This window comes from Trachinotus anak, unplaced genomic scaffold (genome assembly GCF_046630095.1).
Source record: "Trachinotus anak isolate AG129_WGS33_773 ecotype Australia unplaced genomic scaffold, CSIRO_AGI_Tana_v1 ptg000002l, whole genome shotgun sequence".
Lineage (NCBI taxonomy): Eukaryota > Metazoa > Chordata > Actinopteri > Carangiformes > Carangidae > Trachinotus > Trachinotus anak.
Window position 1 is genome coordinate 3528937 of NW_027273853.1, and position 25307 is coordinate 3554243.

The following is a 25307-nucleotide window of genomic DNA, read 5'->3' on the forward strand; positions in this document are numbered from 1 at the left end:
CCTGCCACTGTTGGGATGCTATTTCTACTTTGATACTTTTTCACAGTATTACAGCACCCAGACCTGCTTTATAATCAAAAAAGACATGGAAGTCTCATTTTATACTGTATGGGAACTTTAAAACTCGAGCATTTAACTAAGTAGTTGGTCAGTCTGGAGCAGAGACAGTACAGCACAGTCTCCTCCTACTCACATTGCAAGCAGCACAGTATGTTTTTGATTGGTGATGTAGAAACATGGTAAACCACAATCACAGGGCTTTTTCTCTCCTTCACAATATTTTAAAGTTTAGGCTACTTGATGGAACAGGTGTATGCTGATACTTTGCACCAGTTTCTGTTCAGCGAAACAGGATCCCTGGCAGCACTGCAGGAAAGATTAAAAACACTTTAAACATGATAAAAACAGACAGAAATGTCCGTTTTTATCTGACAGAATGTCAGCTTTTAGGTCAGACAGTAAAACAAAAATAACAGCATATTTTGATACTCACATGAACATGTGACATTTTGACTTTAGCAAACACCGGAGAAGCTTTTCTCACCTTTCGGAAAACGGACCCCCATGAAATTACCCTCACACTCACTTGTGTGTGTGTGTGTGTATGTGTGTGTTTGTGCTGGTAATGCCCATGGTAAATTGATACCATTACTGTCGGGTTGTGAAAAAGGCATAACTAAAGACCATGCCTATGTCCCACCTCTCAGTGTTGACTTTCTGCTGCGCGTGTGTGCGTGTTCGCGTGTGTGTGTGTGTGAGAGAGAGAGAGTGATATAGAGAGAAGGAGAGAGTGTGAGGGGCACGTGAATGTATCTAGACGCACATATTGATTTGCATGAGATCCTTTTTTCTCTTTCTTACTTACTTACTTCATGTCTTTCTTTGTTTCTCTAACCCCCACCCTCTCTCTCTCCTGGGTCTCAGACCTAGCCATGTATGACAGATATGGTGGATTGTGAGTAGATCAGAGCAGATCATTGAGGTGAATGGCTTCAATGAAACCTCTCATTCAGCTCTGGGTCGATGCTTTCAAAGGAAGCCTGATATGGAAGAAATGGGGATATCCTCCTGGCTGTTCCTTTATTCTAGTGTGTGTGTGTGTGTGTGTGTGTGTGCGTGCATGTGCAGGCTGTTTTGCGTGGGTTGCTGACTTTAGTCCATGTGAAATTATCAAACAAAGCTGAAATAGGAAGTCGAGTGAATGGCATTCACACTGGGCACCATGACCATAATCTGGTGTGTGTGCACGTGTGTGTCTTCATGCACGTTCGCTGCATAAGAAAGAATAGGCTGGACACAGTTTTCAAACAGGAAATGAAAATGTTTTTATCCTCTTCTTTATTGTGCCGTTTTGAATTCAGCCTTTTGAAATGCTCTTCATTGATAATGGACACGTTGTTTGTAGCATCAATGGTGATTTTCTGTAAGACTGTCAGTCTGCTTGTAATTTGAGAAGTGTTTGTTTTTCTCAGAAAGGATATTTAAATGTCATTTCAAGCATTTGAATATCTCCACTGTGAAAATGCACGTTAAGTTCTGCCCACAACAAGACTCTGTCTTTATCCCCCACAGGAAGGCACTCCTGCTGCTGGAAAAGAAAAGAAAAGAAAAGAAAAGAAAAGAAAAGAAAAGAAAAGAAAAGAAAAAATTAAAATACAAGAAATACAACCAGGAACATTAACTGCACCAAGTGATAGTGTTGTGACCTCCCTCCGTCTTAATTACTACAACCTTTTCAACGTTATGCCTCCTCCCTCATTGACTCACTGACTGCCCTGTTCTCTTAGATGACATGGTACAAATGAATGATTAAATTAAATGTCAGTCTGTTTGTCAGGAAATTAACCTGAACAAGTTCTTAAAATCTTAATATAGTAGTTTGTTTGTAGCAATGTGTAGAAAGTTATTCATATTAACTTTAAATGGATGGAAAAGTCAATCGACAATAATAGCAAAATAATAAATACAATATACAATGTTCTTCTATTCTGACAACCAGTCTTTTTTAAAAAACACATTTTAAATCTTCCTTCCAGAAATGTTTTAAGATATAAACAACACTCTGCTTTGAATAATAATTTGTATTCAATATATGATAAGAACTGGGTCACAGGGTTTAATGAAACAATATCATTAGGTGTACAAAGGGAAACAGTGGGGGACAGCCACTCAGGAGCATGGCGACATTGCCCACTGGCCTGAGGATCATTTTGGCCTGTGTACAGTTAACCAGCGAAAATAATGAGTGAATGGACCTCTTGCATCAACTGACCTGTGAATGACTCTACCTTCTTAGTGTACTTTATCACTGGCTAGGGATTTTATGTGTCGTTTTACCATTAGAGGTATGATATAAATCAAGCTATGTTGGGGCTGAAAACAACTTTCACCAAGAAGGCTGCAGTCATTTTTTGGAAAGTGATAAAGTGCATTTCATGTGCTGTATGGGCCTTTTAAATGTACTTCAACAGGTGAAAAGGACTTTAGTGGTAATCAGCTAGGGCACAGAGCAGGTAAGACAATGCAGTCTTGAGGATAACTGCAGATAATTTCTTCATTAGATATATGACAGTTGAAGAAGTTCAACCTGCCAAGGACTATGATGGTGAACTTCTACATCTCCATCATTGAGTCCATCCTCACCTCCTCCATCACCATCTGGTATGCTGCTGCCACGGAGAGGGACGATAACAGACTGCAGCATATCATCCACTCTGCGGAGAAGGTGATTGGCTGCAATCTTCCATCCCTCCAGGACCTGTACGCCTCAAGGACTCTGAGGCGTGCAGGGAAGATTGTAGCTGACTCCTCCCACCCTGGACACAAACTTTTTGTGACACTCCCCTCTGGCAGGAGGCTGCGGTCCTTCAGGACCAAAACCTCTCGCCACAAAAATAGCTTCTTCCCATCTGCTATCAGCCTTATCAACAAGGCTAGAGAGCCCCACTGTTGCTGATCAATTGCACCAATCACCAGAAAAAATTCCTTGTATGTGAAAACATACTTGGCAATAAAACTGATTCTGATTCTGATGACCCATCTGTAAAGCATGAAAATAACAGGCTCATTTCGACGTATAAAAAGGGATATTAGTCACACCAAAAACACATAAACATCAGGAACATTACAATTGCGTTGCCTGTAATCATGTCAGTACCTTTTAAACTACACACTTCTTTAGCCACAGTTGTGATTATTCATTTTCAATAAACAGAGTTTCACAAAGACAAACCTTTGCTTTTACCACAGACATAAAGTTACATGTTTTTTTTTACATGTAATGACTGTTTGATCCAGATAAAGGTGGCTAGAGATGAATGTAAACGGGGAGAGACAGACCTTAGTTGAAACCACATTTCATATCAGTCAAATCTTTGCACCTCCAGCGCCACAAGACCTTTTTCAAGTCCAAGTCCCTTTTTCGGTCTCTAGCTACTACAGTTTTTGTGCTATTAAAACCGTTCAAGTATCAAAATGTTCAGCTCGTTCTGGACATTATCGGATGTATTCAGAGTTTTGATATTATTTATACTTTTTAAAATATTCAGCTTTTTCTGCAATTTTTTTCAACTACTTCAGCATACTTTCAGCCAGAGACTTCATTCAACTTTTAAATTGTTCAGCTAAATTTAAACTTGTATTCCGCTTATTCATATCTTCAACTATTTTTGAGTTTATAATGGGTGTGTGTTGCACTGAATGTTCAGTGATAGAGTGGATGACCTCACAGCTAGAGTGGGAGACTAAAAGAGACAAAAAATTACAAAAAAAAAATCCGAACTGCCCCATTAACCGCAATACAAATTCAGAAGAGGATTTTCAGAAACCAGATGTACCCCATTTTGAAACCTGATCTCAAGTCCACATTTTTACTCTAAAAACATCTGAGAGGTTCACAGTCCTTCATATTGTGCTCAGGTCAGATTGTACTTTATATTCAAAATGTTAAAAAATCACAACTGAAACCTATTTCTTTCCACTTCAAATGTTAAGAAATTTTAACTTTCAGGTCTTTCAGAATTTTGCTTCAAGAATTAATTTTTTTCAACCATTTCATGCATTTCAGCCTCCAGCTGACAATTTTTGCACATAATCTTCAGCTATTGCTTTTTTCTACATCAGCATTGCTTCAACAATTGCTTCAGCTTCTTTAGTGTGGCGGCGCGAGGAGGTGGATTAGTTAGTTTAATGTTAGAGTGGTGTTAATTAAATAATGGTTGCCAGACAAAGCCACCCTGGGAGTTTCACCCAGGGACTTTAGTGAACTAACTCAAGAGGAGGCACTCAGGACCGCTAACAAAGCGAGGCAGAGACGGCAGTTCAAAAGTACAAAGTATTATTATTTTATTAATCACAATCAATTTGTTTAAAACTCTGGTTTATATAAAATCATTCACTGGGGAAGTTAAAAGGGGGGCCAATCAGGGCTGAGGCCTACTCGTGACGGGTGGGTCAACAAAAAGGGGATACCAGGAACACCACACATGCAACAAAATAAGAATAAAGTGAAAACTCAAACCAGTGGAGACACAGCACAAAAGAGGGGCATCACCACCGTAGGCTCAGCACCTGAAGGGGGGGGGGGACCAGAGAGAGACAGTTTAGGAACGGAGGCAAGCAAAAATAATAACTAATAGCAAAAAGAAAAGTAATGAATAAAGAACTTAAATGGAGAGTTGGTTTCGACTTCGTTAGAGCCCTATTGTGTTATAACGACAGTCGTTGGAGTCACATGCTATTTGTGAAAAGTTGTTTTTCTATGACCTGGACAAATGAGAATATTCACAGGCCACAGGGGAAGACACGTGAGACAGCAGCGACTGCATTAGACACAGGGACAGAGGAGTTACCACCTCCTTGTTCAGCACCCCCTGCAGATCGTGGGAGACGATGGACATTGGGGTGGTGACCTGCAGTTGACCTAGCGGTCCGCCGGACCGCATTTCCTCCACCAACAGGGAGAGAAGAAGAGGTGGAGAAGGGACAACAGTGTAACCTGGGGGGTTGACGCCTACCACAGCCTTCAGCAGAGAACGATGGACCTGTCTGGCTCTGGTCGGATCATCCCTCGGAGCAATGGTGTAGACTGACCCCCCTTCCCTTGGCGCCCTCAGGACAAGATACCGAGACCGAGACCCACTGATCTTGGATTTTGTGCCTCCCCCATACACCAAGGTCCCGCAACCATACCAACTGGCCCTCTTCCAGAGGAACTTCTCGGACATGTTGGTCATGGTTGTTCTTACGGCACTCTGACGCAGCCTTCAACCGATCCCGGGCTCCCTCGAAAGCCATTTGCAAGCGGGTTTGATGTTCCTCGACCCACTCATGGACATCGCAACTAACGGGATCCTGTACCCGGCCTAGAAGGAAATCAACAGGGAGTCTCAGTTCCTGGCCGAACATCAACAGAAACGGAGATTCACCGGTTGCCTGATGCGGGGTGGTGTTGTAGGCATACAGGACCTGGGGAAGGCAGGAACTCCAATCACACTTTCAAGACACAGGCAGCGTACGCAAAAGGTCGTGAAGGGTTCTATTGAATCGCTCGCATTGTCCATTCCCTGAAGGGTGGTATGGTGTGGTGCGAGACTTCTCAATACCATACAACACACACAACTGTTGAATGAGAGAGCCCTCAAAACACCGTCCCTGGTCTGAGTGTACGCGAGCAGGGACACCAAATTTGGAGAACCACTCGGCAACCAAGACCTGAGTTACAGTGGCCGCCCGCTGATCACGGGTGGGGACGGCCCACGTGTACTTGCTGAAGACATCAGTCATTACAAGAACATTTTCCAGACCATTACGGCTGGGCTCCAGGACCGTAAAATCCATAGCAAGGATCTCATTAGGCAGAGAATGAGAGAGCCCTCAAAACACCGTCCCTGGTCTGAGTGTATGCGAGCAGGGACACCAAATTTGGAGAACCACTCGGCAACCAAGACCTGAGCTACAGTGGCCGCCCGCTGATCACGGGTGGGGACAGCCAACGTGTACTTGCTGAAGACATCAGTCATTACAAGAACATTTTCCAGACCATTACGGCTGGGCTCCAGGACCGTAAAATCCATAGCAAGGATCTCATTAGGCAGAGAAGCCAACAAGTGCCCCATGGAGCTGCGGGCAGCTGGTCGACTCACCTTGGCCACCTGGCACCTTTCGCAGGCCTGGCACCACTGTGCCACATCAGCAGACATGCCGGGCCAATAACACCGCTGGCGCAAGAGCTCCAAGGTCCTCTCGACCCCCTGATGACCGTGCCCCTGGTGAACCTCGGTGAGCACATCTGTTTTTAACGCCGCAGGCAACAACAACTGGAGGACAAGCTCGGCCCCATCTGGTCGGAAAACCTGGTGATACAAGAGACCATCCCTCTCAACCTACCGGTCCCACTGCTGCAGTAACACCAAGACTGACCGAGACAGTTGTTTCCGAGCTTGGCAGACGACAGGTGACTCAATGGGTTGTTGTCAGTATAAACGATGCATTTGTGGCCCAACAGGTACTCTCGAAATTTCTTGGTCATTGCCCACTTGAGCACCAAAAACGCCAACTTCATGGAGCTGTAATTCCACATGTTGCGCTCAGTGGGCCTCAGACCACGGCTGGCATAGGCTATGGGCCGAACCCTTCCATCCTGTTCCTGGGACAGCACAGCTCCAAGACCACCATAGCTGGCGTCCACCTCCAGAATGAATGGAAGGGTAAAGTCGGCGTACGCCAGGACAGGTGCAGAAATGAGGCGAGCTTTCAATGCTTCAAAGCTACGGTAACACTCCTCTGTCCAACGACCAGTGACAGTTTGATCTACCCACTTGGGCTTGAGACCGGCCAGCTCTGCCACCAGCTTGTGAAGGGGTGCAGCCAAACCCCTCCACAAAGCGGCGGTAGTAGCTGGCGAAACCAAGGAATGAACACAGCTCTGAAAGGGTGGTAGGAGAAGGCCAGCTGGCAACGACCTCGAGCTTGCTGGGGTCTGTGGAGACACCCTGATTGGAAATGCCATGTCCCAAGTAGCGCACTTCCGGCTGGAAGAAGGCACACTTTTTGAGTTTCATCTTCAGCCCTTCGCGCTGCAAACGCCCCAGCACCACACCCAACCTCTCCAGATGTTGCTCGATGGTAGAGGAGAAGACCACAATGTCGTCCAAGTAGAGCAGCAGGGATTGGCACTGCTGGTCCCCGAAAATCCGCTGCATCAACCGCTGGAAGGTGCTGGGGGCGTTGCATAGCCCGAAGGGCATCCGGTTCCACTCAAAAAGGCCGAAGGGGGTACAAAAGGCGGTTTTGGGATGATCCGACTCTGCCACAGGGACCTGATTGTACCCACTAGCCAGGTCCATAGTGGAAAACCAACATGCTCCAGTCAGGGCATCTAAAGACTCATCAATGCAGGGCAAAGGAAAGGCATCCTTCCTGGTTTTACCATTCAGGAGCCTGTAGTCAACACACATACGAAGGCTGCCATCCTTTTTGACCAGCACAATTGGAGAGGCGTAGGGACTGCTGCTCTCCCGAATTACTTGTGCACCAAGCAGTTGATTAACATGGTCTTTGACAAGCTCATACTCGGATGGAGGAATTCTGCGAAACCGCTGTCGAACAGGGACATCATCCAGAAGCGGGATCTCATGGGAAATCAGGTCAGTGCAACCTAGGTCCCCGTCATGGGCGGAAAAGATGGAGCTAAACTGACTCAGGAGAGCTCTCACCTTACCCTGTGCTTCCGCAGGGAAATGACCCAACTTCAAGGCTACTATCTGATCCTGCACTGGCAAAGAAACAGACTGAGAGGACATGGTAGTTACCACAGGTGGCTCCTCAGTAACACCAGCAGGCAAACTCACCACACGTACCTCCTCTAGGGTCCCGACCATGGCGTGGGGATAGAGCAACACATCTGAAGAACCTACATTCACGATGGGAATGTAGGTGGTGCCCCGTACCACTGACACCAGAGCAGGAGAGGCAAGCAGCCCGGCAGGCAGGCCAGACTCTGGAGACTCAAACAGTGCCGTGATGCCGACACACTGCTCTGAGCATGTGGCCGCGACCATCTTCATCACACCACCTGGGATAAGACAAGCCTTCTTACCACGTACCTTGACCTTCCCAGCTCGCTGGTCAACTAAAACACTGGCTTCATGGCACTTCTGGAGGGCCTGTGTGACAAACTTGGGGGCCTCAGATACCACTGGCAGGTCAAACAAAGCTAAGCCATGCTGCCCAAAGAGTTCGCCATAGCACCTGCGGATAATATTCATCCCTAGAACACCAGGAACCTGTGAAGACACACCACCAGGGGGGTTCTTGACCACCAGAATCCCACAGGCTGACAACAATTTACCACAGAGCTTCACATCCAACTCTAAATAGCCAATATAAGGTATGGCAGGACCATTAGCTGCTCTGAGCTGCAGCCAGTTACAAGATTTGAGCTGCTCTTGGCCCCAGATCTCGAACTGCTGGCGGAAAAGAGACTCGGTGATGGTTGACACCATAGACCCAATATCTACCAGGCAAGAGACTGCAACCCCCCTATGCTCACACTTAAATGAGGACAAGATGACATGAGCCTGGACACTTCCATGTCACCTGTGCCTGAACCTGAGCCAGGAACTGCAACCTCCAAACTGTGGCTCTGCAGTTTGGCAAGTGCTAGTTTCCCGGCCACTGGGCGGAGTGAGACGGCCTACTTGGCTGAGAGGCCGGCAAGGAAGGCTGAGTACGGGCGGGAACACGGACTCCATCACACTCTCTGGCGATGTGACCTGGTTGCTGACATCTCCTACAGACGATGGGACCACGAGAAGCTGTCCGGCTAGGTTGCTGGTAGCCCTGTAGACGGGAAATGCTCTGAGTCAGTTGATTCAACTGCTCCTGTTGCAACTTCAGCTTTTCCCTCATCTCATGCAGCTCGAAGGATTGCGGGGGACCAACACTCACCTGACAACTGCCTTGGACCACACACTGAGCCCCGAAGACAGAAGGAACAGAATGACTACGACCCCTAACACCTCCAGGTAAGCCCTCTCGTTCCCACCTGATTGCTTCACTCCTAGCCTCCAGTAAGGTAGCAGTAGGCTGCCTGCGCACAAACTGCTTCAACTCACGATGAAGCAACCCATCCAGCATGTGCTCCACAAACTGGTCACGTAACAAAACATCGGAGTTGGGTATGCCGCTGGGTGCACGCTGCTTCACAGATGCCATGAGGCCCATCAACGCAAGTGAAAACTCTAGCAGAGTCTCTCCCTCGTGCTGCCGTTGGGAGAAAAAGGCCTCTTGTAAGGCTACATACGACTCTGCGCACCCATATAACTCCTGTAACACCTCAATGATCTTGGCTGGGTCTGAACGTTCCTCACTGGGGTGGTACTTTATTTCCTCACGTGCCTCCCCCTCTAAATGGTCAAATAAGAAGAATGCCTGATCAGACGCAGACAAATGGCGTACTCTCATACAGGCTTGCACCTCCTCCAGCCACTCGGCTAACCCCATAACTGACTTTCCCCTAAATGTGGGACATTTTCTGTCTCACAGCACAAAAATCAGTCTCTCCGTTGAAGGAGCACTGGTAATGGGAGGTGCAACGCGTGGGAGCGAGACTGAGGGCGCTGTACTAGGGCCAGGCACGGCCGCAACCTGTTCCTGTCTCAGCCTCTCATTATCTGCTCTCAGTTGAGTGACTAACTCCCTCAGTTCCTGCAATTCTGACTCCATTACAAAATCTGAACCAACTAAGACTCTCCCTTCCGTGAAGGTGAAACCAAGGAAAGGGGAAATGGGCTCGTTACAGGGCCACGAAACCAGCTGCTGCTTTGCCTCGGAAGAAAGAAAAGAAACACAAATCAGACACCAAATAATAACACAGTTTAGCCACAGTTTGTTTTGTTTTTGTTTTTTTCAGAAAAGGGAAAAACAAACCAAAACAGAACACACGTCTCTGCTCTCAAATTGTAGATCCTGCCAACAACGCCAGATTGTGGCGGCACGAGGAGGTGGATTAGTTAGTTTAATGTTAGAGTGGTGTTAATTAAATAATGGTTGCCAGACAACGCCACCCTGGGAGTTTCACCCAGGGACTTTAGTGAACTAACTCAAGAGGAGGCACTCAGGTCCGCTAACAAAGCGAGGCAGAGACGGCAGTTCAAAAGTACAAAGTATTATTATTTTATTAATCACAATCAATTTGTTTAAAACTCTGGTTTAAATGAAATCATTCACTGGGGAAGTTAAAAGGGGGGCCAATCAGGGCTGAGGCCTACTCGTGACGGGTGGGTCAACAAAAAGGGGATACCAGGAACACCACACGTGCAACAAAATAAGAATAAAGCGAAAACTGAAACCAGTGGACACACAGCACAAAAGAGGGGCACCACCACCGGACACCAATCCACCACCGTAGGCTCAGCACCTGAAGGGGGGAAAGGGGGGGGGGACCAGAGAGAGACAGTTTAGGAACGGAGGCAAGCAAAAATAATAACTAATAGCAAAAAGAAAAGAAATTAATAAAGAACTTAAATGTACAAAATCTATAATAATTAGGGACAATAGCAAACAAATTTGCTTCCTCAAAATATACAAAATCACAAATTAATTACAACCCACAATATCCCAAAAGAAATAACCACAAATAAACTTAAAGCTACCAACTAATCAAATCTAGGGGTTACAAAAGAAAAGAAAAAATTAATAATAAAGAACATACAACAACCAACAATTAAACAAACACACAAAATGACAGTAAACAAAATTCCCTCTCACACACACACACACACACACACACACACACTTTAAGAAGTGGCTGGATGAACAAAAGCGACAGCGTTGCCGAGCCACAGGTACGCCCAGGCAGCAACGGGCAGCACCAGCGACACCCAGCCAACCAAACAGTCAAAGCCAGGCAAGGCGAGCAGGGGCCGAGTCGGCCGTGGCGACAGTGGGAGCTCAAGCAAACAGCGAAGTAGTAATAGGCAGCAGTCAGTCTGCAGCAAGCGGTGTCTGACCGCCAGGAAGCTCCAGCGAGACAAAGCAGCAGTGGTTCAGTGGTAGATTAGCCGGCGCTGAGCCGCTACATGGACATCCTTACCCGGTCAGGCAGTCCCGGCCCACACGGCATGGAGCGGAGAAGTGCAGCCGCGGCCAACAACCCACCTGCTACCAGAGGGGCGGAAGTGACGGACGCCAGGAAATGACGGAGCCTAGCCTCCGGCAAGCACACGACAGACAGGTGTTCTATGCCCGCCTTTTATGTGGCATTCACCCACCGCAATTGGCTGGGGCCGCCTCCTGAGTGACGTCACTGGGCCAATGACTGCGTCCTGCTACAATCAGCATTGCTTCAGCTACCCCATTCAGCTCTCAGCATTCACACAGCATTTTCCGCAGGAAATGTAATTTGTAGTTTGTATTACAGTCTATGGGACAGTTGGATGTACTCCCCTTAGTCAGACCCTCTCAGTTCAAATTCTGTAAGTCTCTGTGCTCTAGTTGTCACATTGTGTGAAAGACGACAAATTTGCCTACGTTCTGTCAAAAACTGGTGGTGAAGAGTTAAATCCGTGGCCATGAGAACGTGACAAACAGAAATTTTTCAGAACATTTTGAAAACCTTTTTCCACTCTGTTGGTGATGTCATCCACTCTAGCCTCTGAACATTCCGGCCATAGAAACCCATTATAAACTAAAGATTGTCTGAAAACTTGACTTCATCAGCATTCACACATGATGAAGGTCTGAATAACAATCGTGAAAATGCTGACTCAGCATTCACACTGATAACAATAATAATAAAAAAATGGCTGACAAGAAGAACAGGGGAACAGTGTGATTGCCCAGCCCCACCCACCCCCATCACCCTGTGCGACTCCCCCGTGGCTACTGTGGAGCATTTCCGCTTCTTGGGTACCACCATCACAGAGGATCTCAAATGGGAGCTGAACATCAGCTCCCTCATCAAAAAAGCTCAGCAGAGGATGTATAAATATTCTGTTGCCATGGCGCCGCGGATGGCTGCCTCGGTGTTTTGGTGCGCATTTTTTTGCCTTATTTTCTTTGTAAATCCAGTTTTCTGCTTTGGTTTCCGGAGCTCTTTCACCAGAGAAGAGCTCATTAATATCAGAGAAACAACTTCAGTGGATTTTTTTCCTACTTTTCTCGACTCTCCTGTGGAATTATTGGACATTTTGGTCAGAGGTGCACTGACCGTTGCTCTCGCAGTGAAACGCCGGAGGAGAGGAAAACGTGCTGGTGCGCTTGCGCGTCTCCGCCGGCGCGGACTCCGCACACCGCTCCCAGGTATCTTTCTCTCCAACGTGCGTTCACTGCCCAACAAACTGGATGAACTTCAGCTACTGGTGCAGAAGAACAGAGACTTTTCTTCATCTGCCGTCCTGTGCTTCTCGGAGACGTGGCTGTGTGGATCGATTCCGAACTCTGCGCTGGAGCTGGCCGGCTTCCAGCTCTTCAGAGCGGATCGCGACACAGAGCTGTCCGGCAAAACGAAAGGTGGAGGAATCTGTTTTTATGCTAACAGTGGCTGGTGCAGAGACGTGACAGTGATCCTGCAGCACTGTTCTCCTGACCTGCGGACTTTCATCATGAACTGCAGGCCCTTCTACTCCCCCCGTGAGTTCACCTCAATCATCCTGGTCGGTGTTTACATCCCACCACAGGCCAACGTGCAGGAGGCACAGCGGGCGCTCGCCGACCAGATACTGTGTGTGGAGCGGACCAACCCGGACTCCGTAGTTATTGTCCTTGGTGACTTTAACAAAGGTAACCTCAACCACGAACTGCCCAAATACAGACAGTTTGTTAATTGCCTGACCAGAGAGGGGAACACTCTGGACCACTGTTACACCACAATCAGTGGTGCTTATCACGCCGTCCTCCGGGCTACACTGGGCCACTCTGACCATGTCATGGTCCACCTGATTCCCACATACAGGCAGAAACTAAAACTGTGTAAACCTGTTGTGAAGACATCGAAGCAGTGGAGCAGTGAAGCCATAGAGGATCTGCGGGCATGTTTGGACTGCACTAACTAGGAAGTGTTCAGGACTGCTTCCAACAGTCTGGATGAGTTCACAGAGGCTGTGATGTCATACATCAGCTTCTGTGAGGACTGCTGTATCCCATCACGCACCAGGGTGAGTTATAACAATGACAAACCCTGGTTCACAGCTAAGCTCAGTCAGCTCAGGAGGCAAAAGGAGGAAGCCTTCAGGAGTGGAGACAGGGACAGGTTTAAAGAGTCCAAGTACAGGTTTAGCAAAGCGGTGAGAGAAGCTAAACGACTGTACTCTGAGAAACTTCAGCTCCAGTTCTCAGCCAATGACTCTGCTTCTGTCTGGAAAGGGCTCACAAAGATCACAAACTACAAACCTAAACCCCCCCACTCCATTAACGACTTCCATCTGGCCAACGATCTGAATGAGTTCTACTGCCGCTTTGAAAGACAGTGGGACAAGCCTGACACTAACCTCCACATCAGAGCCACATCAGAACCCCCCTCCTCCTCCCCTACCAAAGGAACATCTCTCTCTATCCTGGAGAGAGATGTCAACAGGCTTTTTAAGAAGCAGAACCCCCACAAAGCAGCCGGTCCTGACTCTGTCTCTCCATCATCCCTGAAGCACTGTGCTGATCAGCTGTCTCCAGTGTTCACAGACATCTTCAACACCTCACTGGAGACCTGCCACGTGCCAGCCTGCTTCAAATCCTCCACCATCATCCCTGTCCCCAAAAAACCAAGGCCCACAGGTCTAAATGACTACAGACCCATTGCCCTGACCTCTGTGGTCATGAAATTATTTGAGCGTCTTGTCCTGTCCCACCTCAAATCCATCACTGACCCACTCCTGGACCCCCTGCAGTTCGCCTACAGAGCCAACAGGTCTGTAGATGACGCCGTCAACATGGCTCTCCACTTCATCCTCCAGCACCTGGACTCCTCAGGGACCTATGCCAGGATCCTGTTTGTGGACTTCAGCTCTGCCTTCAACACCATCATCCCGGCTCTGCTGCAGGACAAGCTCTCCCAGCTGAGCGTGCCTGACTCCACCTGCAGGTGGATCACCGACTTCCTGTCTGACAGGAGGCAGCACGTGAAGCTAGGAAAGCACATGTCTGACTCCCAGACCATCAGCACTGGATCCCCACAAGGCTGCGTTCTTTCTCCTCTGCTCTTCTCCCTGTACACCAACACCTGCACCTCCAGCCATCAGTCTGTCAAGCTCCTGAAGTTTGCAGACGACACCACTCTCATTGGACTCATCTCTGATGGCGATGAGTCTGCCTACAGGTGGGAGACTGAGCGTCTGGTGACCTGGTGCAGGCAGAACAACCTAGAGTTAAACGCTCTGAAGACAGTGGAAATGATAGTGGACTTCAGGAAGAGCCCAGCCCCACCCACCCCCATCTCCCTGTGTGACTCCCCCGTGGCTACCGTGGAGCATTTTCGCTTCTTGGGAACCACCATCACACAGGATCTCAAATGGGAGCTAAACATCAGCTCCCTCATCAAAAAAGCTCAACAGAGGATGTATTTCCTGAGGCAATTGAAGAAGTTCAACCTGCCAAGGACTATGATGGTGAACTTCTACACCTCCATCATTGAGTCCATCCTCACCTCCTCCATCACCATCTGGTACGCTGCTGCCACGGAGAGGGACAATAACAGACTGCAGCGTATCATCCACTCTGCTGAGAAGGTGATTGGCTGCAATCTTCCGTCCCTCCAGGACCTGTACACCTCAAGGACTCTGAGGCGTGCAGGGAAGATTGTAGCTGACTCATCCCACCCTGGACACAAACTCTTTGTGACACTCCCCTCTGGCAGGAGGCTGCGGTCCTTCAGGACCAAAACCTCTCGCCACAAAAATAGCTTCTTCCCATCTGCTATTAGCCTTATCAACAAGGCTAGAGAGCCCCACTGTTGCTGATCAATTGCACCAATCACCAGAAAAAATTCCTTGTATGTGAAAACATACTTGGCAATAAAACTGATTCTGATTCTGATTCTGATTCTGATTTCCTGAGGCAGTTGAAGAAGTTCAACCTGCCAAGGACTATGATGGTGAACTTCTACACCTCCATCATTGAGTCCATCCTCACCTCCTCCATCACCATCTGGTATGCTGCTGCCACGGAAAGGGACAATAACAGACTGCAGCGTATCATCCACTCTGCGGAGAAGGTGATTGGCTGCAATCTTCCATCCCTCCAGGACCTGTATGCCTCAAGGACCCTGAGGCGTGCAGGGAAGATTGTAGCTGACTCCTCCCACCCTGGACACAAACTTTTTGTGACACTCCCCTCTGGCAGGAGGCTGTGGTCCTTCAGGACCAAAACCTCTCGCCACAAAAATAGCTTCTTCCCATCTGCTATTAGCCTTATCAACAAGGCTAGAGAGCCCCACTGTTGCTGATCCCCCTGATCCTCAATTGCACCAATCACCAGAAAAAATTCCTTGTATGTGGAAACATACTTGGCAATAAAACTGATTCTGATTCTGATTCTGATTGCTTACACAGCAAAACAAATAGTCCAGCAGGGAAACTATTGGAAACCGTGACATCATCATGGCTGTAATTTCCCTCCTTTGATCTATGACATCATGATCCATATGCCTTTAATCTATGACATCATCATCCATATTCCTTTGATCCATGAACTCTATTTTAGGTAAATACATACAGTACTTGGACAAACTGAGTATTACAACACAGCAGTACGGTACATGTACAGTGCAATCATTGTGTTTGACAAATTGAAACACAGTGAGGGAAACAAACCCATCATGGAACAAAACATCACGTGTGAGGGCCAAAGTATGGACAAAGCAGGAGAAGATGATTTGCTCAAAAATCCAAAGGCTGGAAAAGGCTCTGGAGAGTGAAAGGGCTTTGCGAGCCAAAGAAATGCAGAGTGCAAAGGAGACTGAGGATAAACTCAGGGAGGAACTGAACAGGGTAAAAAGAATGTATAACAACTACATCAAGTATGATTACATTATCAGAGAGACTGAGTCATTACGGATGCATTATAATATTATAATATTATAGCATTATAATATTATTATATATATATATTATTATAATAAGGCCAGTTATTGTAACCACATATTTGTGCGACCTTCACACGCAGCCCTGACAAGTAAGATGTTCTTCTCAAAGAGTCCGCCTGCGGCTTGCAGACCAGGGGGCGTGGTGTGACTATCCAGTTACACCTCCTAGGGGGCGTGGCATGATGGGAGTGTGACATAATCCTCCAGTTACACCTTCGAACACACAATCGGCCAATGGAGGACCGTCACGTCAAATACCATATGTCAAAGTTCATTACAAAAGACAACCTGCGAAATAATGTGAAGAAAACGAAACAGAAGATGAGCTTTGGCAGAGCACAAGCAACAGGTAACCAGAGCTCTGTTCATGATGTGTGTGTGTGAGTGAGACGTACAACATATAACGATGTTGTACAAGTCGTAAATGTTATCTAGCACACGGTTTTTATGTTCAGGATTAAAATTATTTTCTATAGCAACTTATGTGACTGAAGCTAACAGTAGCCTAGTTAACAGTATTTTGTTGTCAGTGTGCGCGTGTGAGTGCATGTGTGAGTAACCATGGTTTGATAACGTTATATGGGTTAGTGTGATCGTTAAGTTCACATTTCACTTTCTTTGTCTTCAGAAGAAACTTCAGCCTTAGAAAGAAAGACCTGTAATACATTGATATAAATACAAATATACTATGGGGTAATACAATAGATGGATAGAATTCTACAATAATAGATGGATGGGAATGTAATATATTGATAGGCAATTAAATACTTTCTATATATGCATATGCAAATAGAACAACAAAGGCAATAACGGCTGTACAATAATTTAATGTGCTCAACATGTTCTGTATGGCCAGGTATCAGTTGTACGTACTATGGACCACATGTTTTTTTGGTTCCTTTTTAAGATTTTTGTAACTCTCTCTCAGTAACTACGGCAGATCAGTGCCACAGATCCTGGCAAGAGGTAGCTTCTGATGTTTATAGGTTCCCTAACAAAATGATCAAACCCAGGACCTGAGGTTGGTCTGATTCCAGTCTTCTCAATTTCTTCTGGATCAACTAAGTTCGGAAAAGGAGATTGGCAGTAGCACTGAAGCATGAGAGCAATAGACCTCCAGCCCACACAACACACAGCACAGTATGTACATTTATGTGTATATATATATACACATAAATGTACATACTGTACATACTGTATATATCTATATATATATATATATATAGGAATCTGATATATATATCAGGAAAAACGATCGAGGTGTCTTGAGTCCTACCATACTGATTATACACTGCTTGTCAATGCAGCGCGTCCTGATGAACCAAGGGCCCCCATAAAGCGGTGGTGGATGACACAGGTCACTGTCGAACCAAAGAATTCATCCCTCAAAGAAACAAGCCAGAAAGTTCTAGGAAGCACTCTGACTGAGTTTCTCCCGTGACCAACTCCACTTCCACGAGATAGGTATTTCTTTACTTTTCACTTCTAACAACAGTTCTGTTATTACGTTCACAAAAAGTTATCATATTGTGTGCTAAACAGGGACAATGTGCTCCGTGGCAGCATGAGGCTTCTCTGTCTCCTGTCGCTCACCTTTACACATCTGCAGTTGGTGTGTTCAGGTAACCTTGGAAATTCAATTAGTGGACAGAAAGCAACCTAACGATGCATTCAAAGGAACCTGTATTCTCCAGAACTATAAAATTAACCAGGGTTACACTCTCCCCCTCTAGAATGCATGAGTCCCTGCATGCATATTTGTCCCGACAGGTACAGATATGTGCAAGATTGCAGTTCCATAAGCCTGAAAGAATGAACTAATGGCCAAAGTTAAAGGCTCCCCCAGCTCATCATAAATGAGTTTGCGAGGTGGATGTCTCTCCCTAACAGAACGCCTGATACCAGTGGCCTCTAGACTCTCAGATGTTACATTGTCAGTGTCTGCAACTACAGTTGTGATGAGATCTGTATTCTCTCTAACAGGTGAGATGTGTGTCATGTCAAGTTCTGGAACGTTAATAACAACATGGTCTGGGGCTGTACAGTGTGAAGTAGGGTGTGTAACTGTACCACTAGACTCTGAGCTAGCAAGAGGAGATTCTGATTGGAGCTCATGGATAGTTTCTCAGGTAAGTGTGTAGAGCGTTGGGGCACGAAGGGGGGGATGTCAGGGTTTAACACCCTGGAGGAGGTTTCATAGGTGTCTCCTTCCATTTGTATGGAAGGACCTCTAGTGATGATCTCTGGCATCCATGTGCTAGAGTACAGTTCATCCTCATCACTGTTCAACTTCAAGGATTGGTCTGGGTAGGGTAGGTCTGTGCAACGTGCAGTGCGGCCCCTCCCTTGTTTCAGGTTTAATTACATAGATGGGACTATCTCCAATCTGTCTGATAACAACATGGATTTTCTGTTCCCACCTATCTGCTAGTTTGTGTTTCCCCCTGATGTTCACGTTTCTCACGAAGACCCTATCCCCCTCTAAGAGCTCAGCTGCCCTGACCTTCTTGTCAAACCTAGCTTTGTTCTTCCCTCCCATCTTCTGGAAGTTTTTAGCAGCTAGTGAGTAGCTCTCTTGTAGCTGTTGACGAAGGCCGTTGACATACTCTGTGGCCTTGTGTTTCCTCATATCAGGGTGGATTCCCAGGACCAGATTAATTGGCAGTCTGGACTGCCTCCTGAAAAATTAGTTCATAAGGCGAATAGCCTGTTGTATCATTTCTTGTGCAGTTATACGCGTGGACCAAGGGTTTGACAAAATCCCTCCAATGGTATTTGTCTCTCTCTTCCAGTGTCCCTAGCATATCCAGGAGTGTCTGGTTGAACCGTTCCACCGAGTTTCCCCGGGGATGGTACAGGGTGGTATGGACTTTGTTTGCTCCTACCAGTGTGCAGAGTTCTCTGATTGTTTTAGACTCAAAGTCTCTGCCCTGGTCGCTGAGCAGACGACTGGGGAACCCGTAGTGGGCAATGAAGTTTTCCCATAGAGTTTTTGCAGTGGTTCTAGCTTTCTGGTCTTTAGTGGGCACTGCCACAGCCAATTTTGTAAAATGATCAGTGATCACTAATATGTTTCTCATGCCTCCATTGTCTGGCCCAAGGGAGAGATAATCCATACAGATGAGCTTGAGCGTGTAAGTAGCAGGAATGTTCTCCAAAGGCACAGCCTTTTGGGGCACTTTTTGCACTTCTCCTCAATGGCTCTAGCCATCCTTGGCCAGTAGAACCTGGCACGAGCAAGGTGTAGTGCACACTCAGAACAAAGATGGCCAACATCATTGTGCACTCCCTGCAGTGCCCTTTCTCTGAACTGCTCAGGTAAGACTAACTGGGGTGATCTGACGTGATTTCCACGGTCAGATCACCTCCTGTACAGGACACCATCCCTGAGTTCGAGCCTTTTCCATTCCCTGAGAAGGAGTTTGACATCTGGATGCTCAAGGTTTGTCTCTCTGAAACTGGGTTTTACAGCTCTCCTCACAAAGGTGATGACACATGAGATAGATGGATCATCATTTTGAGCATTACACCAGTCAGAGTTGGTCATGGATGGTAAGGTGTCCTCACAAAAGACATCAGGCACTAATGAAGGGTCAACAGCAAGACACTCTGCAATGACAGGTTGTTCCATATGATGGTAGTGTTCACCTTTAAATGTTAGAAAATGACATTGACATAATACAGAGAACACTTCCTGACCCATGTCATCTCTTGTCTCCATAAGCTTGTCTCTCCTTAGCTTCATCCTCAAGAAGCGGATCTTGAGGCCGGCGGGATAACCCGTCTGCATCACGGTTGGCCTGCCCTGCTCTGTACTTGATGGTGAACTGGTTAGTAGAAGGGGCGGCTTACCAGCGGTGTCCAGCAGCATCTAACTTTGCGGATGTCAACACATACACTATATTGCCAAACGTATTCACTCACCCATCCAAATAAATGAAATCAGGTGTTCCAATCACCTCCATGGCCACAGGTGTATAAAATCACGGCGGGATAACCCGTCTGCATCACGGTTGGCCTGCCCTGCTCTGTACTTGATGGTGAACTGGTTAGTAGAAGGGGCGGCTTACCAGCGGTGTCCAGCAGCATCTAACTTTGCGGATGTCAACACATACACTATATTGCCAAACGTATTCACTCACCCATCCAAATAAATGAAATCAGGTGTTCCAATCACCTCCATGGCCACAGGTGTATAAAATCAAGCACCTAGGCATGCAGATTGTTTCTACAAACATTTGTGAAAGGATGGCTCACTCTCAGAAGCTCAGTGAATTCCAGCGTGGTACTGATAGGATGCCACCTGTGCAACAAGTCCAGTCGTAAAATTTCCTCTCTCCTAAATATTCCAGTCAACTGTCAGTGGTTTTATAACAAAGTGGAAGGGATTGGGAACGTCAGCAACGAAGTGGTAGGCCACATAAACTGATGGAGCGGGGTCAGCCGATGTGCACAGAGGTTGCCAACTTTCTGCAGAGTCAATCGCTACAGACCTCCAAACTTCATGTTGCCTTCAGATTAGCTCAAGAACAGTGCGTAGAGAGCTTCATGGAATGGGTTTCCATGGCCAAGCAGCTGCATCCAAGCCATACATCACCAAGTGCAATGCACAGTGTCGGATGCAGTGGTGTAAAGCATGCCACCACTGGACTCTAGGCCAGTGGAGACGCGTTTGGAGATGGTCCCTTCCTCGTTCAACATGACTGTGAACCAGTGCACAAAGCAAGGTCCATAAAGACATGGATGAGAGCGTTTGGTGTGAATGAACTCAACTGGCCTGCACAGAGTGCTGACTCAACCCGATAGAACACCTTTGGGATGAATTAGAGCGGAGACTGAGAGCCAGGCCTTTTTGTCCAACATCAGTGTGTGACCACACAAATGCGCTTCTGGAAGAATGGTCACAAATTCCCATAAACACACTCCTGAACCTTGTGGACAGCCTTCCCAGAAGAGTTGAAGTTGTTATAGCTGCAAAGGGTGGACTGACATCATATTAAACCCTATGGATTAAGAATGGGATGTCGCTTAAATTCATATGCCAGTCAAGGCAGGTGAGCAAATACTTTTGGCAATATAATGTATGTGAGGGGTTTGGTGTCGGTAAATACAGTGAAGCTTGTTCCATAAAGATGAAAACTTCTCACAAACAGCCCACTTTAAGGCCAAGAACTCAAGCTTGTGAGTGGGATAGTTTCTTTCGCTTTTGGAAAGACCTCGGATGGCATACGCGACAACCCTGAGCTTCCCCTCAGCACCCAAACCTTCACAACAAGCATCAGTATGTACAACATACGGCAGTTGTGGGTTTGCAAAGGCAAGGATGGGCGCGGATGTTGAGTTCTGAATGCAATCTCACACTCGGGAGTCCACTCTTCTCTAAGGGGTGCATTGGGACTCACAAGAGGTTTGGAGTAGTCTCTCTTGTACACTTTGCCTCTCTTCTTTGGTGGATAGTAGCCTGCTGCCAGGTTGTTATCTGGGAATACCCCTTGACGAACCGCTGATAGTACCAGGCGAAGCCTAGAAAACATTTTAGCTCCTTCCTGGTTGAAGGGTGAGGACAGTCTCTCAAGGCAGATATCTTGTCAGGGTCAGTATGGACTCCTTGAGCATTGACCACATTACCAAGGTACTTGTCATGTCTTAAAGAAATGACATTTCTCTGGAGACAGCTTTAAGCCGTAATTTTTAAGACGGTTCAGCACCTTCATGAGCCGTGCTTCGTGTTCCTCCAATGTGTCTGAGAACATGATCAAGTCATCCAGAAACACCAATAACTCATTGAGGTGCAGCCCACCAACACACTTCTCCATGAGGCGTTGGAAGGTGCTTGGAGTGTTTGTGGCATACGATTGAATTCGAAGAAGCCTAGGGGACACGAGAAAGCGGTTTTAGGCTTATCTTCCTCAGCCATCTCAACCTGGTAATAACCAGATTTAAGATACATGACGGAGAACCATTTGGTACCTCTAAGGGTCGCAAATGTTTCCTCAATGTTTGGAAGGGCATATGCATTTCTGATGGTCTGAGCATTTACCTTCCTGTAATCCAGTCCTTCTCAAATAGTGGGGCGCGCCCAGTGCGTGTGACCCCAGGGAACATGCTTTTTTGGCCATACTAGAATAAAGTGTAATTGCACATCCACTACAGTAGGTGACAGTGGTGCTCTCATTGTCAGAGTGTGTGCAGGGAGTATGAGCTCTATTGTGTCGGGTTTTTTTGCGCGGACTTGCGCACACACAGCACAGAGTAGGAGATATGAAGTGCAGTGAACAAACCCTCAAGAGACACCATGGAAAAATATTTAACAAGGATGAAAAGAAAAGCAGACAGAGACGGAAATAATGCGACAAACGAAAGTCACCAGAAAGCTAAGACAAGGAAATATGATGAAGCGTATGTAGCGCTTGGCTTCACTGTGACAATGGTGGGAGACGAGGAAAGACCAGTGTGTTTACTGTGTCTTAAAATGTTGGCAGCGGACAGCATGAAGCCAAATAAATTAAGGTGTCACTTAAAGACATTACACCCTAATCATGCTGATACACCACTTGAGTTTTTTCAGCGAAAACGTGCCGAATATTGCTAACAATCATCCCGCTTTGTGAATGCTACTTCAGTAAACCAGCGAGCACTGTTAGCATCATGTAAGGTGGTGTACCAAATTGCTCAGTGCAAAAAACCCCACACCATAGCAGAGGAGATGATACTGCCTGCAACATTACACATGGTCTCTGTCATGCTGGATGACGCAAGTGCGGCAAAAATAAAAACTATCCTTCTGTCCAATGACACTGCCACCAGACGTATAAATGACATTGCTAACGATCTTCAAGAACAGCTGGTAGATAAACTCAAATGTTTTGCCTTACAATTCGATGAAGCAACTGACAGCAACAAAGACTGTTTGTTTATTGCTTATGTACGTTTTGACATGACAAACTCCCTGTGTGAGGATCTACTTTTTTGTAAATATGTCAGAGACAGAGCCACAGCTGAAGAGCTATTCAAAATGCTGGACTGCTTCCTTAATGAGAATGGGCTAAAGTGGGAGGACTGCATTGGTGTTTGCAGTGATGGTGCACAGACCATGGCAGGGATGAGAAAAGGACTTCAGGCACTCATCAAAAAGGCCTCACCTAATGCTGAGTGGACACACTGTGTTATACACAGAGAAGCATTGGCCTCAAGGCACCTTTCCTCTGAATTAAGTGAGGTTATGACTGATATTATAGGTGTAGTCAATTTTATAAAGACCAGACCACTAAAAACAAGAGTCTTCTCTGCTATCTGTGAGGAGATGGGAGCTGAACACCAAGCTATGCTGTTTCACAGTGAAGCAAGGTGGCTGTACCGAGGAAAATTCTTGTCCAAAGTTTTTGAGCTCAGAGAGCAGATAAGAATGTTTATGGAGCATGAACACAAGTATGAAGTCACAGAAAAATGTAGTGATGAGAACTTCCTGGCAAAACTGGCCTACCTGAGTGACATAAAGGCTAAATGAACTAAATCTACAGCTTCAAGGGAAAGATAAACACCTCCCTCAGGTCACAGACAAGATCAGCTCTTTCATTTGAAAGCTTGCATTGTGGGGCAGGCAACTTGATGAAGGAAATACTGATTCATTCGAGAACCTGCATGAATTTGTTTATACCACTGACTATGATGCCACCTCAGTGATTCCATATATCAAGCAGCATATTTCATCACTGATGGGATTCTTTAAAAAGTACTTCCCTGAAAACAGTTCCCAGTATGACTGGGTGAGAGATCCTTTCAATGCACCAGCTCCAACTGGTTTCAGCTCTGCAGAGGAGGACCAGTTCATTGACATGATGCGCAAAATGTTTTCTTCATCCTAGGAGGGCGTAACAGAAAATAATTGAGAAGCATTGCTGTAATCAATGCATAGCCTGATCGAGCCATTCTTTTTCCGCACCAAGATTACTGGCGATGCAAAGGGGCTCTCTGATTTTTAATGATTCCTGCATCAAGCAGTTATTTGAGATTTTGCTTGACTGCCTATCTGTCGCTGGGATGAATAGGCCTTGGCCTCTCCTTAAAGGGGGTTTCGTCATGTAGCTTGATATGATGTCTCATAGCAGTGGTATGGCCACATGACAGGTCATCCACAGCAAAGACTTCTGGAATGGATTTAAGCTTAGTAACGATATGGTCTCTCCATTGTTCAGATCTTGGTGAATCGTCAAGGTTGAAGACCTTGAGATTGTCACTGTCAGGCTTGTTGTGACGAAAGTCACTTTGTTCTGGCCCAAGCAGTGTGACCTGCTGAACTGCACATATTTGGGCAATGATACATTTTTGCTGCAGCTTAACATCATAGTCACTCAGGTTACATAGAACAACAGGGACCTTGCTACTGAATTTAAAAGGAATGTCTATTAAAGCAGCTTCAAGGAACACGCCACCAGGCAACCCATGGCGTTTGTTGGGTTCAAGCACAAATGTGGTTTGACTGTTCTTTTTCAGCCTGACATCGCCCATGACACAGCACTTTTATTTTGCAGGGATAGTGATGGGATTTCCACCATGTAACCTGACAGGATGTGCAGGGTTGTCAATCTCATGGATCCAGGCGATGTGCTGGAAGATCATTGCATAGTAGTAACTGATTGTTGGAATTTTCAGCTGAGGCTCCCCCCCTAGAAATCGCCCTTGTGAGGAGGCTGTGGAGCCTGTTCAAGTATGCTGACGGTTTCTCTCCATTGTTTTGGTTAGAGCTGAGAAATGCAGCAAATAACTCCTCTCCATCCTCCACAACACCAAAAGCAGAATCAAGCTGATTGACATAAACGCTTGGCGATGACGAGAGGCCAAGAGGCTTCACAACATCAGCAGCTGGACTCAGCAAGCTTTCAAGGATCCTTCTCACTTTGTGAGCATCATTCAGGGAAGGATCATTGAGAAGGAGATTGACTTGGGTGCGCCAAGTATCATAATCCACTTCACCATTGGGCCTTGGCATCCATCCAGAAAAGGTGCACATCCTTGTTTGTGGGGATGATGGAGTGGTTGACTCACTCTGGATGACATGCTCCACGATCACTTTCTGGATCTGAGGAGGGTTAAAAACATTCTCACAAATGTGAACTGGGCTCACTGGTACATTAGCGGGTGCACTATTAACATGATTGGGCTCTACAGGTTCACTTTGGTTATTGTTGGGTGTCACGATCTTGAGTTGCATGTGGCTGTGTACCACTACTCT

The 25307-nt window shown here is 46.5% G+C and overlaps 1 pseudogene; it reads right to left on the bottom strand.

The window, feature by feature from the left end:
• Positions 1-1335: 1335 nt before the first annotated feature.
• On the bottom strand, positions 1336-25286 carry LOC139627421 (uncharacterized; annotated as a pseudogene).
• Positions 25287-25307: the final 21 nt, after the last annotated feature.